The 16,776-nt window shown below is 36.8% G+C and overlaps 1 protein-coding gene and 1 non-coding gene across 2 annotated transcripts in view; both read left to right on the forward strand.

The window, feature by feature from the left end:
• The window catches only part of LOC114251057 (mast cell protease 3), a 130,666-nt gene that overhangs the window by 50,852 nt on the left and 63,038 nt on the right, over nt 1-16,776 (forward strand). The window lies entirely within an intron of this gene.
• On the forward strand, nt 16,299-16,387 carry TRNAY-GUA (transfer RNA tyrosine (anticodon GUA)). Its single transcript is given in 2 exon segments — nt 16,299-16,335; nt 16,352-16,387. It is a non-coding gene; the product is annotated as a tRNA-Tyr (tRNA).

Genomic DNA, 16,776 nt, shown 5'->3' on the forward strand with positions numbered 1-16,776 from the left:
CTCACAGCCCACCTGGTGTTACTGGAGCCCATAGACGCCACCCACCTTGAGACATAAGTTCTAAGGTCTCAGGTATAGTTACAACACCTGCCCCACCCTTCAAACCAAAACGCATTACTGTTTCACGGCAGAAATAAGCAGGGTGGTGGTACCTACCAGTGCAAACTCACAAGAGGTCCTACTACCAGACAGAGAGATTAACATCGTGTAATAAAGATCTAAGGCCTAAGATTTGCGTAATTGCTGCCGATAAGGCGTTTTGTGAGCCTATACGGGTAAGTAACAACCAGCCAGTTTTTACCGTGAAACAGGCAGGCAGAATTTCGATTTGGATAATGAGGCAGCCATTGAACTGTAAAAACTGAGATTTAGAACTCATCTCTGAAGGTGGCTGGCGACATTGACGTCGTTGATATTTATGGGCTCCAGTGGCGACTTAACACTAGATTAACCGTGAAATCTAAGTGATAAAAATATTTAAATCATAACAGAGCTTCGCGTTCGCACGTTCACTACAAAGAAGGACTCCTTTGTTATTCCAAATGTCCAGCATGTTCCATGTTCCAAAAGCAATGTATGATCCTTACCTCCATGACGACCTGGACTTAGAGTCCATCAGTAAGTATCATCAGTCGGCATCGATGCGCCACTTCGATAAAGCGGCACGACACGAGAACCCTCTCATCGTGGCCGCCGGTAACTACATCCCCGATCGTGCGGACAGAATGGAAAGCAGTCGAAGTCGTCCCAAACACGTCATTTCGGATCCTCCCGATCCACTAACGGTGCTTTTAGGTACCTGAAGCACCGGTCATCGTTCTCGTCGAACCCGTCGCTTGCGACGAAGGGCTCGACGAGTAAATTAACCCTCAGACACAGCCCACTGAGTTTCTCACCGGATCTTCTCAGTGGGTCGCGTTTCCGATTCGGTGGTAGATTCTGCGAAGCACGGCTCTTGCTACGGTTCGTGTTAGCAACGTCGTCAGGTTTGAGCCCCGTGAGCTCACCTACTAGTTAAGGTTACGCTGATATAGCCTCTCAAGGCTCTCAGCATAGGTAGGGAAAAAAAATGATTCTTGAAATTAAGACCTCAAGATAGTATCGGGAAGGTAAAGCTAAACTGATTTCAAATGATACGTCTTCAAGGAGACGAACTGATACTTCACAACAGTCGACAAAAAAAAGCAAAAAAATAATCATAAAAAGCATCAATAGGCGGCGGTGTCAAAAAAAATATTACCACGTACCCATGACATAGGTTTATCTCGATTTACGAGCGCAAATCAAACATTTAGCCCGAGGCTGTAAATCAGAATAGCGCTGAATTTATGGTACGAGATCCGCTACTAAACACATGCGATCGGGAAGTCGAAAAAAAATAAAAGGTAACTGCGAGTGATTGTTTTGTGTTATCATAACAAAAGAGATAACTCGAGTTCACTTTTAGAAGGCTAATTATCTGCACGGATATTCGATCTTATTTTATTCGTTAATGCTATTACAAAAATATATATATATATACATAAATCATTACATAATAGGAAAACTAATTTAGAACTTACTGTCACGTCACTTTAAAGTTATTTTTTGTTTGTCGTAGACAGACGAGCGAACGGGCGCCCTTATAGTGCATCACCCGGTGTTAAGTGGTTACTGGAGCCCATAGACATCAATAACGTATACGCCACCACCCGCCTTGAAACATGAGTTCTAAAGTCTCAGTTTTACAGTACAACGGCTGCCCCACCCTTCAAACCGAAACGCACTAGTGCTTCACGGAAAAAATAGGTACGGTGGTGGTATCTACCCGTGCGGTCTCATAACACGCTCTACTACCAAATCATCATCTCGATCAATTCTTCAAAGCATTTCCCAGCGAAGGCGAAGGGCCCCTCACACACCCAAGAGTTCCAAACCATCCATAAGAACGGGATTATAGACTTCCGAATGGTTCTCTTCTGTGCGGAGTCAAATGGAAGTAGCTGTTAATTATTTTATTTATGACTTTTATTGCTTTAAAAATACATATCAATCATGTTAATAAAAGCATAACGAAAATGAATACAAACGAAACAAAGATCTATTGTAGTTGAAGTAATTTGATTGGCTCTCATTATGCTGGTTATGAAAATCAGCCGTAGTCCTAATAGCCTTTGAGGGTCACGTAACATTATTATTATTTTTATTGCTTAGATGGGTGGACGAGCTCACAGCCCACTTGGTGTTAAGTGGTTACTGGAGCCCATAGACATCTACAACGTAAATGTGCCACCCACCTTGAGTTATAAATTCTAAGGTCTCAGTATATTAAGGAAAACTAAGTCAGTATGTTGCGGGAAACTCATTTATCACTAAAATAAGTTTTTTTTTTTTAAGAAGAAAAATTTTCAATTATTGAAAATTGCTTGATAGCTTAATCTGTTCTTAAAAATATATTTAGAAAAGTACAAGTAAATTCTATGCCATTAAGTAAGCCTTGTTTCATGTTTGTATTTATAAGCGTGCGTTTAATGGTTTTTTAAATATCGTCAGTGAGTGGTGCGGCTTCCACACGTCGCTGAACAATAGCACGGAAAACGGGGGAAAATATAATTTATTTTCGAGTTAAATCTTTTGTGGAAATAATATGACATTTCTATTTGAAGTTGGCGGTGATTTATCGGTTGCCTTGTTGCGGTCTCGCTTTTGTACCGAACTCGCCTCGCTGTGAGCGAGGTGTCGCCCGCAATCGGCTTGTCTGTTTCAATTTAAAGATTGATAGGGTTGTGTTTTGTGCGTTCGTTAACTCAATCGTGGTTTATTGAATTATCGATTGTCAATTGTCGGTTATCGTCAATATGTTCTTGATCATTCTAACTTCGAAAAAAATATGATTATTATTTTTTATTGCCTAGATGTGTGGACGAGCTCACAGCCCACCTGGTGTTAAATGGTTACTGGAACCCATAGACTTCTACAACGTAAATGCGCCACCCGTCTTGAGATATAAGTTCTAAGGTCTCAAGTATAGTTACAACGGCTGCCCCGCCCTTCAAACCGAAACGCATTACTGCTTCACGGCAGAAATAAGCAAGGTGGTGGTAATCACCCGCGCAGACTCACAAGAGGTCCTACTACCAGTGTCATTTATCGTCAATTTGTTCTTGAGCATTCCAACTTCGCAAAAAGATTAGATCGAGAGAAAGATAGATAGATAGATAATGGGAGAGAAATAGAGAGAGAATATGTTTTATTGTACACCAAAACAAACAAAAAAGTAAAACATTAAATACAAAAAGTACAGTGGGCGGTCTTATCAATAAGAGCAATCTCTCTTAAACAACCATCAGATGGCCAAGGATCACTTCAGGAAATAAATGAAACGTAGTATATTTATCGGTTACATTATAGTAACAATATAATAATAAACTATATTATTACTACTATTATATTACTACTATAATGTATGTATGTGTTACCGGAAATGTATGAAATCAAGGAATTGTATACAAATCCTAGGAAATGTGTACAATTCCGATTCTATTTAGGAAATGTATAAAATATTGTTTGAAAAACTATTTAATGCATAGATATCCTAGGAAAAGTATAAATTTCCTCGGAATTGTATATAATTCCAATATCGTATTAGGAAATGTATAAAGTAAATGCTTTCTGTAATAAAACACGTTGTTAATAATATTTTTTTATTATAACACTTATTGAGACAATCGGGTAACAGTCATACCGTAAAATAATAATAATATATTCATATTATCTTACTAATTAAAACTTCTAAAATCAACTATCTATTAACTTTTAACGTATCACAAAATCAACTTATATTTATTCTTATAAAATAAAATTTTCATTTGGCAAGTAATCAGTCTGATAATTATGTAATTATAAATGTCAAAGTATAAAAGTAAATCTTTATATTATAATACTTTGTCAGTCCATATAGCTATTTATTTTTGCAGGGTAAGCTCGAATGGCATTTGGAAGTACATAATACTTTATTTTTTAAACACAGACATCTTGATGTAGCACAGTTTTTCTTGCAAAGGCACTTCTTAAATCCCTGGCCGGTTCCAGTGGATTGCAAGTTGGCAACTGACCGTAGTGCAAGACTCGTCCCGCTGTCCCCGCGTACCCACCAATATCTTAAATGTTTTACATTTCCGATTGCTATTTAGGAAATGTATAGATTTCCTAGGAAATGTGTAATGTGTAAGTATAATATAACTTATTTCACACATTTCCGTGCGATTTTAGGAATTACATACATTTCCTAGGAATTGTATACAATGACGGATTACATACATTTCCGTTCACATATGTATTATGTAGTTCAATTGAGATCACAAGCTGTAATCGTTGCATTAAAGAGAGTTTTTTAGAAATCTTATACTGATCTAATTTTGTAGGAATCACGAGCTACTTATAAATATTGTGCTGGGACAAAAAAACATTGTTGGCACCATCATACACTAATTCAAATTTAGAACAGTAAAAAAACAAACACCTCAGTTAATATATCATAAAGAATATAAACGCATAACGTGGTAGACAGTAGGCATAAATAACAGAAACACACGTATGTATGTACGTTAATACAACAAACGAAATTACAAAAGTTCAAAAAAATAAATTAAAAAAATTTCAAAGAATAATAAATAATTCAAAGCGCAGAAGTTGTAAAACATTAAAACGTACATACCTACGTATGTGACAAAAAAAAATACGAGCGCACATCGCAACATGCTGTTTGAAATGAGAAAATCATTTTTTGAAACGAGTTTTTCAATTTCTCGCATAACTTTAAGCGCGATGCACAGTTTTATATTTTCAATACAAAGACTGAACGGGGAAAAAAACCGAATCGAGTACTTACTGCGACGTTAATTCAAAAAGTTGTTTTCATTATACAGACTACTAGGAGGTGTGAATGTTTCTGTTGGTGACACGGGTAAATACGCCATTTTATCTAAATCAGATTTGTCTACGCTACCAAATGTAGTTTTACTAATCGTACTTTGATGCTACTGTTTTATTTATTTCATATTTATTTATTAGGCACACAATACTCATTGCAAGCTAAAAAGATACACAATAAGTAACAAAGTAAAAAAAGCCTGACTTTGTAACATAAGCCATGTGAACACGACCAAGCAAGACAAATGTGCTGAGTATGTACACAAAGTTTCTTACCACTACTGTTCAAAACAACACCATAACGAGAACCAATCTAACTTATAATATAAGGAAATAATTTTACACTCAATATAATATTATTAATTTACTATTACAGGACACGCACACGCGTAAATATCGAACTAGCAAATAAATACGAAAACAATAAACTAATAAAGTAAAACATAAAATTAAAAAGGGCTTTTTTATTAAATAAAAAAAAACATACTTACAGCAAATAAATAATTAAAGACAGTTTGTCGAATTAATTTCTATATGGTACCTTAAAAATAACTGTCCCAAAATATCAATCTTGCATATAAGCCGTTGTTATGCTCGCTTAGGTGTATAGCAAATTGTTAAATAAAATACTATTAATAGAATCGCTAGCTCCGAGGCTACATCATTCTCGCGGTACAATGAGTTCCGAACATGAGCGTACGCGAACAACTCGCATAAAGCGAGCGAGTGAGAGAAGGAATTTAAAGTAGACTCGACCAAATAAAAGTATAACGACATTCGCGGGATAAAGGCAGTCGGGACAATTGCTACATTCCAGCCGCTGAACTGTTCGCAATGGTGTATCCACACTGTTCTCATTATACGGAACAATAAAAATTCTAGTGTAATAGAGTATGCAACATTTTGTTACGATTGAAGGTTTGCTGGTGGCCTTTCCAGTTTCAACAGGACAGGTGGGCGAGCAAAGGCTCAGCCAGGAGGGATGGGATTTGCTAACAGCTACCCGAAGGAGACCTTACAACTCAAGAGCAGCTGCGTCACGAACAATTCTACTACCGGATCGGAATCGCGACCCGCTGAGAAGATCCGGCGAAAAACTCAGCGAGCTAATGCATGGGTTAGGTTGCACGTCGAACTCTTTGTCGAGTTTTTACACCTTGGATTACATTATTGGAGCTTTAGTAAGGATCCCTAATTTGTTTCAAAAAAGATTATAACCTATGTCACTCGGGAATAGTGTAGCTTCCAAACAGTGAAAGAATTTTTCAAATCGGTTCAGTAGTTTCGGAGCCTATTCAATACAAACAAACAACAACAAATCTTTCCTCCTTATAGAATTAAGTATAGATTTACAGGAGAGCCATTTAAAATTTGGAAAAAATCTTATAACATAAAACTTCTTCAGCTATTTAAATGGAGTAAACTTAAAATTCAAGTTCAATTATAAACATCGAACTGTTGATGCTAATACCAAATAAAACGCACCTTTAATTACAAAGATAAAAGAAATAGCCTTTTACCCCTCGATATAATAAACAACACAAAACACAGGAAATATCCTTGTGTTCATATATATTTGTAAAAATTTAAAAATTAAAATCCTTTAATGTAATCTGTTCAAAGGGGAATATTTTAAACGCATGAAAAATCTCAGATGTCCACCGGAATAAAATAAAATATTAAAGTCCCTCACGGTATTACGAGCATAAAATGTGAATAAATATTTTCCTCAAAGCGACCTAAAACTGCAGGCAGACACACTGGCGAAACGTCACGCAACGACGCCGAAAATTAAAGGATTCCCTACGTCCAAAACAAATACAGAGAGATATTTTTATGTTTTATTTTGTTAAATAAAAACCCGGGAAATGGGTGAGCAGGAGCTCGCAGGTGGGAATTTAAATAATCTGACAGGGATTAAAAGGAAAAATATCAGCTTTTTGACCGCAGCCGCGAGTCGCATTTTATTACGTTTTCTGTACAATTATATTAATTTCATAAAATATTGTTAGGTGCTGAATTGATGATGTTCGGGATAAATAATTTTTCCCCCAAAATAGAACTAAAAAGTGTATTCAACACTTAGAACACTTAAGACACTCAACAAAGACTTGAAAATTCTCAATTCGCTTCTTCCGCTTCGCTTCAGGTGATCCGTTCACTGTTTCGCTTCGAGTAGTTCAGATTACTAACTGACTGCGTGCCATCTCTGCAATGCTTTTATGGTCGAGTCGAAATCCCTAGAATCGTTGAGAATATTCCACACATTTCGAGTATTGTGTTTCCGCTATCTGACAATAGATGGCGTTGTACTTCTCGACCGTTCTAGATGCTACTAGATCCTTCTATATTCGTTCGACTATTCGGCGATAGATGGTGTTACTCTTACCTGCGTCAGAAAATAATTTTACGCATTACTGAAATATGATAATGATGCTTAATAATACCCAGAAATGGAAGATTTGGATGTCAACTTAAATCTCTTCAATTATCCAAAGGGAATAAACAAATAGTATAGGGATTTCTATTAAAGTAAATGTGGCCACACGCGAAAATTTTGTGTCAGCCACGAAATCCTGTATTGAGAGCCTTTTCGTTTTGAAAGAAAGAAATAATATTCAACCTTCTCAAAATCTAAATTAATACAAGAGTGAGGATCAAACCACTGTTATACCTCAACAAACCAATGCATAAATTGGTGCCACTACGGAGGTTAGTTACGTTCCCAGCTCCACCTAGACGTCAACTTGATTAATCGCCATTTCCCCCAAGTTATTAACATGGTAATGGTCCGCGAATCGCTTTCTTAGCGATACTTAATGATACGGGATTTGCGGGATGATTGCGGATTAGGTCCGAGAAGCATTCGGGATTAAGGCTATCTTCGCAGAGCAAGGTACAGAGCACTCAGACGGTCGTTTACATTTTTTAAATGAGTAAAGCAAGCTTCAACACGAAGACTTACTGAATAACAATAACATTAGTTCGTACTTTTCAAGAAAATATTTTTGAAAATTTCTTGAGCTCCAATTCAGATAAATTTACACTATTTGATTTGATTGATTTCTGATTTGGATACATCGAATTTTCTAGACTAAGCTGCAGAGACGATTTGTTCGCTTGGTTTAATCGAATATATTTTTAAATTAAAACAAACATCGCTTAGTTGATGTACGTGATTATTAGCGAGCGTTATTTACATTAAGACACCCGCAGTAAAACCGAATAAAACCTTCGCAACGAATGTAAACGGGATACGCGCATAATTCAAAACATCGTTCCCGCTAAAAGGTGCTCGACAAGCTAAAATATTTGTTCACCTATCCAACGTCCCGTAGGACTGTTGTTTCTATGAATAAAATAACAATTATAAGTGATCCCCGTCCCTCCGGCGCGTGCTTAATTCCGTTTGAAACAATATTCATCTGGCGATTTAGTTTCTGACACACGCTTATGAAAAACGGAAAGCCGGGCTAGGCTACCTTAACAATACATTCGAAAACTCATTATTGTACTCCCGACAGATAGAATTAAGCATTTAACCGAGCGTATAGACGTCACAATTGTAAATTTTGGTTATTAAATTCGGAGTTGTGTTTCTAACAGTTTTTGTTTAACGTCTAATTGGCATTAAATTAACGATAAATCTTCAACGGTTAAAAAAGTACATCAGATAGTCATGTCATATTTTTTTTAATCGAAAGGTTAATTTTGAAGTTACATGTTTATTTTGGATCAGATTATGTACATTATCCAAAATCCAATACCCAAAAGTAACAATACATATATTAACAACAACGGTGAAAGGTTCTGGACGTTTTTCTGGGCAGTGTGTCTATAATTATGGTCGGGATGTGTGAAGTTTATTTTGTTCGTCATTCCTCCCATTATTTGAAGAGGGATTGCGTCTCGCTCCTCAAATTTAGTTTTGATGACGCCCGACACGGCGGATGCCGGCTTTTGCAATTTTGTTATTATTAAAACGAATCTACATTGCATAAGTTTGGATTTCCTCTATTCAAAACATTTTAATATTCAACAATACTGCTTTGAACTAGCTACATGTTATTCAAAAATAGAAACCAATGCTCACAAACAAATTTACATATTAATTTTATGGCTACATAATTATAGAAGCAGAAATTTGATATTTTAATTTTGAAATTTATTAGTGTACGGATATTTAGAGAATAACCGAGTTTACATATTGATTTATTCTAGAATAGTAGAGTAGAGTATTTTCAATAGACGAAATACTAATATATTTTAACCCACAGACACAGCCCACTGAGTTTCTCGCCGGATCTTCTGAGTGGGTCGCGTTTCCGATCCAGCGGTAGCCTCTGCGAAGCACTGCTCTTGCTAGGGTTAGTGTTAGCAACGTCGTCAGGTTTGAGCCCCGTGAGCTTACCTACTTGTTAGGTTACGCTGACATCATAGCCTCTCAAGTCTATCAGCTTAGGTAGTAGAAAAAAACTAATATATCACTGTTTGTGTACTATGTTGCGTGCATCTTGTGGCCACGGGTTCAAAGACAGATACAGACGTATAATATATATTGTATTATAGTATATGAACGAATGAGTCATAATAATATGCCATGACGTTAATGTTAATCGGCTGCTCAAACTCGATAATCTGAAAGCATAATGTTAAAGTCTTGACTGCTTTGAAATAGCGGATATATTACCCTAGAAGTAGAATAGAGAATAAAGCAGGGTAGTACATACATAATACGCCCTGTGACTTGTATATGATTGCTAACTAGTCTCCAAAGAGACATACTGCATAACTTCTTGTAGTCTATAGACTCCAGTGATCACTTAAGAACCCGGTTGCCGGGAGACTGTTCGCCCTGCCGAAGCATTAAAAAAATTAACATTCTTAAAGTACATCCCGTATAACGTCAAGCCTATTTACGATAGAAGATTAATAAATTACCCAACGACCGATAAAACAATTACGTCGCTTATGATGATCCGTAGCGGCAGTAAAAATAACCGCGTTACATAAAAGATGGCGTAAAACGACGGCTGTAAACTTGTTTTTACTTAAAGTTGTTTTTACGAGCGAATAACCGTAAAGCAGAACGATATCGTGGAATGGCGATATCTCTATCTATCGGGAATTTATCAGCAATCATAACTTGGAACGCGTTTTGAACGTATGCCACTACCGTAAAACGCGAAAATAGTTTATTTTACATAAATAGCTTCAGGTTCCATTAATAAAAGTAAATATAAAAAATTATGATATTTTTAACAACTACATAATTATGCTTGATTTAATTTCTAAGCAGTGTGATTGAATTTAGATTACATACATCGCGCAGTGTGTTCGTGTCGTCACTCCTTGAGCCGACTGTAAACCAGCTTTGATTGTGTGCAACCAGAATTATACTGAATCCGGATCGGATTTATGGAGAAAATTATTTTTTTCATTCATTTTCATTTCATTCTATCTAGATTAGCCAAATCTAAACTACACGATTAATAAAGTTGTCTTTAGTAAATGGATCGAATGAAATAAAAATGCATTCTTTATTTGAACAATCTAATTTAAATATTTATAGACTATAAATACATAGGCTTGTATTTTGTTTAAAGACAAACATTCATTTATTGGTAATTTAAAATAAACATATAACCTGAAAATAAATTATAATTTTATGTTAAGATTTTATATAAACTAAATAAATAATGCTGGAAGTTAAACGTTTTGGTTCCACTAGAAGGTCCGGAAGATGTTGTGCCGTCCTAAATACTATAAAAAACTGATCACAGCGTCACTTACCGGGTCTAATTGTAGATCCAAATTATACAGAACTAGTAGTTGACGCCTCTAGCTGCTAGACCGAGGCTTGTGGGTCCCCACTTCATGTGATTTAGAGGCTTGCATGCTGTACCTTGTTACTTAAGAGATATTTATTAAAATGCAAATATGTATGTATATTAGTCTTTTTTTAATTGCTTAGATGGGTGGACGATCTCACAGCCCACCTGGGTTAGGTTAGGTTAGGTTAAGTGGTTACTGGAGTCTATAGACAAAGAAAATGCGCCATCCACCAAGAGATGTTAAAACAAAAAAAAGATAAAAAGGTAAAGGTCTCAGGATAGTTATAACGGCTGCCCCACCCTTCAAGCCGAAACGCATTACTGCTTCATGGCAGAAATAGGCGGGGTGGTGGTACCTACCCGTGCGGCCTCATAAGAAAGAGGTCCTACCACCGGTAATTACGCAAATTATAATTTTGCGGGTTTGGTTTTTATTACACGATGTTATTACTTCACCGTGGAAGTTGATCGTGAACATTTGTTAAGTGCGCATTTCATTAGAAAAATTGGTACCCGCTTGCGGGATTCGAACACCGTTGCATCGCTAAATACGAATGCACCGGATGTCTTATCTTTTAGGCCACGACGACTTCAACAGCAATAGGTAATCCTAGTTTTAATCAGATGATCGTGTGAGATCTTTCCTCAATTATTAATGTACTTATTCAAGCTACCACGAAACGACTACGCAACATAATTCAATTCCCACAACCACATTCCGCCGTCTCATTTATCGATAAGCAACCATAGCGGGGTCGGGAATATGTATTTTTTTTTCTCGTCAAAACTTCGAACCCCTCGCAAATGATCGGCCGCTTATTATTTGGCGTGTGCGCAAACATTTAGCGCCCTTATCGTGGCTATTAAAGATATGGCTTCATTACGCACCCGCCTAGTACCTTCAACAGACCGCCTTTTGTTATATTTTTGTTGACACGGGCTTTCCTTGTTCACGTTTGTTTTGTGCTGTTGATGTGTAAGTAAAATCTGTTCATTTTATATTCATTAAACTGGTATCTTAATTGTATGAACGAGTAAAGGCTATTTCTAGCATATGTCAAGAATGTTTTCAAAACAAAATTCAAAAATTATTATATTTCCTGTGACATTAACCAAGTTTTGGCTATTTCATGCTTTTGTGATTGGTGGTGTATTTAGTGACTAGTTAAATATGAGAATGTAACTACTCTAGAAACGAAAAATTAAATTGTAAGAAATGTCTAATAAAAAAGTGACGTTTGTTGTTTTTGTCCATAAGTTCTAACTAAATTCGTTTAAAAGCATGTGTTTGGTATTGATACATTCAATTGAAATATCTTCTTCTTCAATCAGCTCACAGACAACCACAGCTGGACATAGGCCTCACCAAGCTTCGTCACAACGACCGATCCTGCTCTTCGTGCATCCAGCGGACTCCCGTGACCTTCAGAAGGTAGACACCTTGTGAGTCTTCATCTTCACCTTCATCCATATTATCTGGAACCGCTGCGTTCATCGACAGTGCGTTTCCAGAGGTCTTTTTTGCCACGTACCATCCGGCTATGGAATGAGCTCCCCTTTGTTTCCCGAGCGCTATGACATGTCCTTCTTCAAAAGAGGCTCGTGGAGAGTATTAAGCGGTAGGCAGCGGCTTGGCTCTGCCCCTGGCATTGCTGAAGTACATGAGCGGCGGTAACCACTCACTATCAGGTGGGCCGTATGCTCGTCTGTCTACAAGGGCAACAAAAAAAAAAAGAGTGGCCTAACCATGCTGTCTTCCGGTACGCGGTCTCCACTCGAGAATTTTTCGGCCCGTGCGCCAATATACCTAGTCAGGTCATAAGTATTGTCACACAGTAAAAACTTTTCTTTTAGAATGCTAGCCACAAAAAAGTTTATTGAATTCGAATTTCGAATTGTTCATGAAAATAAAAATGTATACTTTTAGAATTTTACTCATTTTTAAATATGGAGTGGACGCCTAAAGAAGACCGTGTTGCAGTTATTGCGTTGCATCGTTGCGGTTACGCGCCAATTCAATTTTTTAACATACTGAAAAATTTGAATATAACCAAAAGATTCGTTTATCGTACCATCAAACGATACAATGAAGACTCTAGTGTTGATGACAGGTCAAGAAGTGGTCGCCCTCGGTCTGTTAGGACTCCAGCAGTGATAAAAGCTGTGAAGGCGCGAATTCAAAGAAATCCCAAACGTAAGCAGAAATTGTTGGCCTTCAGATGGGGTTAAGCAGAACCACGGTGAAAAGGGTGTTAAGTGAAGACTTAGGGCTTCGAGCATATCGAAGAAAAACAGGACATCGTTTGAATGCTCGTCTAATGGACCTGAGACTGAAGAGATGCCGCGCTTTGTTGAAGCGGTACGCGGGAAAAAAATATTGGGAAATTCTTTTTTCGGATGAAAAAATTTTTACCGTAGAAGAGAGCTACAACAAACAAAATGATAAGGTGTACGCACACAGTAGTGAAGAAGCAAGCAACTGTATTCCGCGTGTCCAACGAGGTCATTTTCCATCCTCGCTCATGGTATGGTTGGGAGTTTCTTATTGGGGCTTAACAGAGGTACATTTTTGTGAGAAAGGTGTAAAAACGAATGCAGTTGTATATCAAAATACAGTCCTGACGAACCTTGTGGAACCTGTTTCTCATACCATGTTCAATAACAGGCACTGGGTATTCCAACAAGATTCGGCGCCAGCTCATAGAGCGAAGAGCACACAAGACTGGCTGGCGGCGCGTGAAATCGACTTCATCCGGCACGAAGACTGGCCCTCCTCCAGTCCAGATTTGAATCTGTTAGATTACAAGATATGGCAACACTTGGAGGAAAAGGCGCGCTCAAAGCCTCATCCCAATTTGGAGTCACTCAAGACATCCTTGATTAAGGCAGCCGCCGATATTGACATGGACCTCGTTCGTGCTGCGATAGACGACTGGCCGCGCAGATTAAAGGTCTGTATTCAAAATCACGGAGGTCATTTTGAATAAACTTTAGTGTCATAAGAATCTATGTTTTGTTAAGTTCATTTTGGTATATGAATGGTTACATAATGAATAAACTTGTTTCAATTATTTTACATTAAACATGTGACAGAATTTATGACCTTAGGTACATCCATAACCCGGGAAAAGACATTTATATTTATCATACAAATATCTTCCCTTGGCGGGATTCGAACCCGCGACCCCCTTGTGTAGTGACCATGTCACTTACCACTACACCAGACGGCCGTTAATATATATGTAACCTCTATACGATTAATCCTTAAAGAGGTTAATATGTTATTTATATCATTCTTCTATATATGACATAAATAGAATTTCGATTATTGAAACATTAGAACATTAGACATATGATTATAACGAGCATTTTTGCAATATTAAAATATAAAAAGATATAAAAATAATGGTGAAGCAATAGCTTTAAATGTTGTTTCTCTTTATAAGAGCAACTCAATTGCTATAGTTTTACAAAGCTAAACTGTATTTTGATTTAAATAAATAAATACATTATATATATGATTGGTTTACCATATGCTGCTATACTATACGGCATTAAAGTATAACGTAGTCTGAAAGCAGCTTAAAGTAAGGTAATTTAAGGTACAATAGGATAACAGTCACTTTATTTACTGCAGATCAAAGGTTAAACGATCTCCTTATCTTAGCTTTGGTTAATAATTATGTATTAATCTTAAATCACAGAAATACACCAGTCGCCATTAAAATACATATTATCATTCCATATAACGAGCTAGTTAAATATGAAGATCTCACTTAAGTATCATTTTATCAAATACACGACATGTGAAATGGACTACATAAAGGGAAGCACATAATGTAGCTATGCGCGGGTCGAGGGAAATGAAGCGGAATCTTTCAGATAACGCACACATGCAACCCCGTACATTTAGTGTAATCACCCACACACATATGCACTCATACACGTGTAACCTCTCACTGGGCTGTGTAAAGTTGAGTTCACACCATATAATGTATGTGACGTTGATAATTTGTTATTACGGGGTGTAAGTGCCAAATTGAATGTGTTTCGAACGAGGTTAAAGATTTGTGACGTGACCCAGAAAGACTTTGTCGAGCTTCGAATTTGTAAGCAAAATTTCCCGTTTACACACTGGGTTACAGAGGTATCTTCGTTTCGTATAGAGGTATCTTTAGTACATAATTATTGACTGGAAATTTCATCGTCATTGATTATAGATTAACAAATTTTGTTTTTTAGATGAATATTGTCTATTTTTTTATTTTTTGTACTTCTGTTAGCTTCAAATATGTCACATAGTTAGATATATATATGCCGTGGAGTCATTAAATGTAATTGTTACGAACTTCAAGATGTCCGACTAACTCCAAAGCTCTGACATGTTATCAAGTGTCGATGACGATCTAATAAATTGAGTACTTGGGCTTATTATACCCTGATTAGGGTCACCGGAATTAAAATTAAAAATTTTAATTAAAAATTTTAATTTATATTAAAATTTAATGAATATAATAATAATAAATCTTTTCTTTAGATATTTTCGAAGATTCTATCGGAAGAATCTATTTTAAGTAGAAAAAAATGCGTCTAGCGTTAAAGTCTAGATAATTAAGTCTTTTTTTTATTCTTTAGGTGGGTGGACGAGCTCACAGCCCACCTGGTGTTAAGTGCTTACTGGAGCCCATGGGCATCTACAACGTAAATGCGCCACCTACCTTGAGATATAAGTTCTAAGATCTCAGTATAGTTACAACGGCTGCCTTACCCTTCAAACCGAAACGCATTACTGCTTCACGGCAGAAATAGGCAGGGTGGTGGTACCTACTCGCGCGGAGTCTAGATAATTTTCGTTCAAAAAAACTATTATCAATGTTTAAGTAGACGGACGAGATTGCCAAACTGTCGTTGGATCCAATAGGCGAAGATACGATGACGCAGAACTTACATTTATGACGTAGAGGAGTGGACCGGTTTTATCAAATACTAGCGACCCGCCCTCGCTTCGCTTCGGAAACATTAAAACACACATGAAACCAAAAAAAAAAATAAAAAAAAAAATTAAAAAAGTAGCCTATGTTCATTAGGGACAATGTCGGCTTCTAATGGCAAAAGAATTTTTCAAATCGGTCCAGTAATTTCGGAGCCTATTCGAAACAAACAAACAAACAAATCTTTCCTCTTTATAATATTAGTATAGATTAGTATAGATGTGGTACGTAGGGCATGTGAATTAAAGAGAATTAATTACTCTAGCCCGAAATCCATGAGTGGCATCTCAAAAGGAGATGTCTCAGAACTCTCAGATAGCATCCACTTATTTATAAAGAAAAAAAAAACGCCTAACCACTGGGACGCAGCTAAAAATATTATGTATAAAAATCTGAGTAGTGTACTACTTCTCATAGCACAGTGTGTATGCGAATGCTGTTGTTGTGCAACTAAATGTGACACAGTATTTGCTTCGCTGTTATACACATCTGTTATGGCCTTTCACTTAAATACGCGTCGTATAGTCGTATCTAAGTCACATCTTTTACGCTATGAAACACGCCTTCGATAGCTCAGTTGGTAGAGCGGTGGACTGTAGTTGTAAACGTGTGGATATCCATAGGTCGCTGGTTCAAATCCGGCTCGAAGGAATTTTTTTACAGGTAATGTAATTTTTTGATTCTCTTTTGTATTTCAGCTGGGTCACTAAAGTCAGTTACCAAAAAAAATATTTTCGATAACTTTATCTTATTACTAGCGACCCGCCCTCGCTTCGCTTCGGAAACATTAAAACACACATGAAACCAAAAAAAAAAAAAAAAATTAAAAAAAGTAGCCTATGTTCATCAGGGACAATGTCGGCTTCTAATGGAAAAAGAATTTTTCAAATCGGTCCCGTAGTTTCGGAGCCTATTCGAAACAAACAAACAAACAAATCTTTCCTCTTTAGAATATTAGTATAGATTATACTATGTGTTCGTTATGTTCCACAGTGCTCTGAGAAATAATCTGAGATGATCCCCTCATTTTGTTTTTAAAA

Source organism: Bombyx mandarina, chromosome 13 (genome assembly GCF_030267445.1).
Source record: "Bombyx mandarina strain Sakado chromosome 13, ASM3026744v2".
In the NCBI taxonomy this organism is placed as follows: domain Eukaryota; kingdom Metazoa; phylum Arthropoda; class Insecta; order Lepidoptera; family Bombycidae; genus Bombyx; species Bombyx mandarina.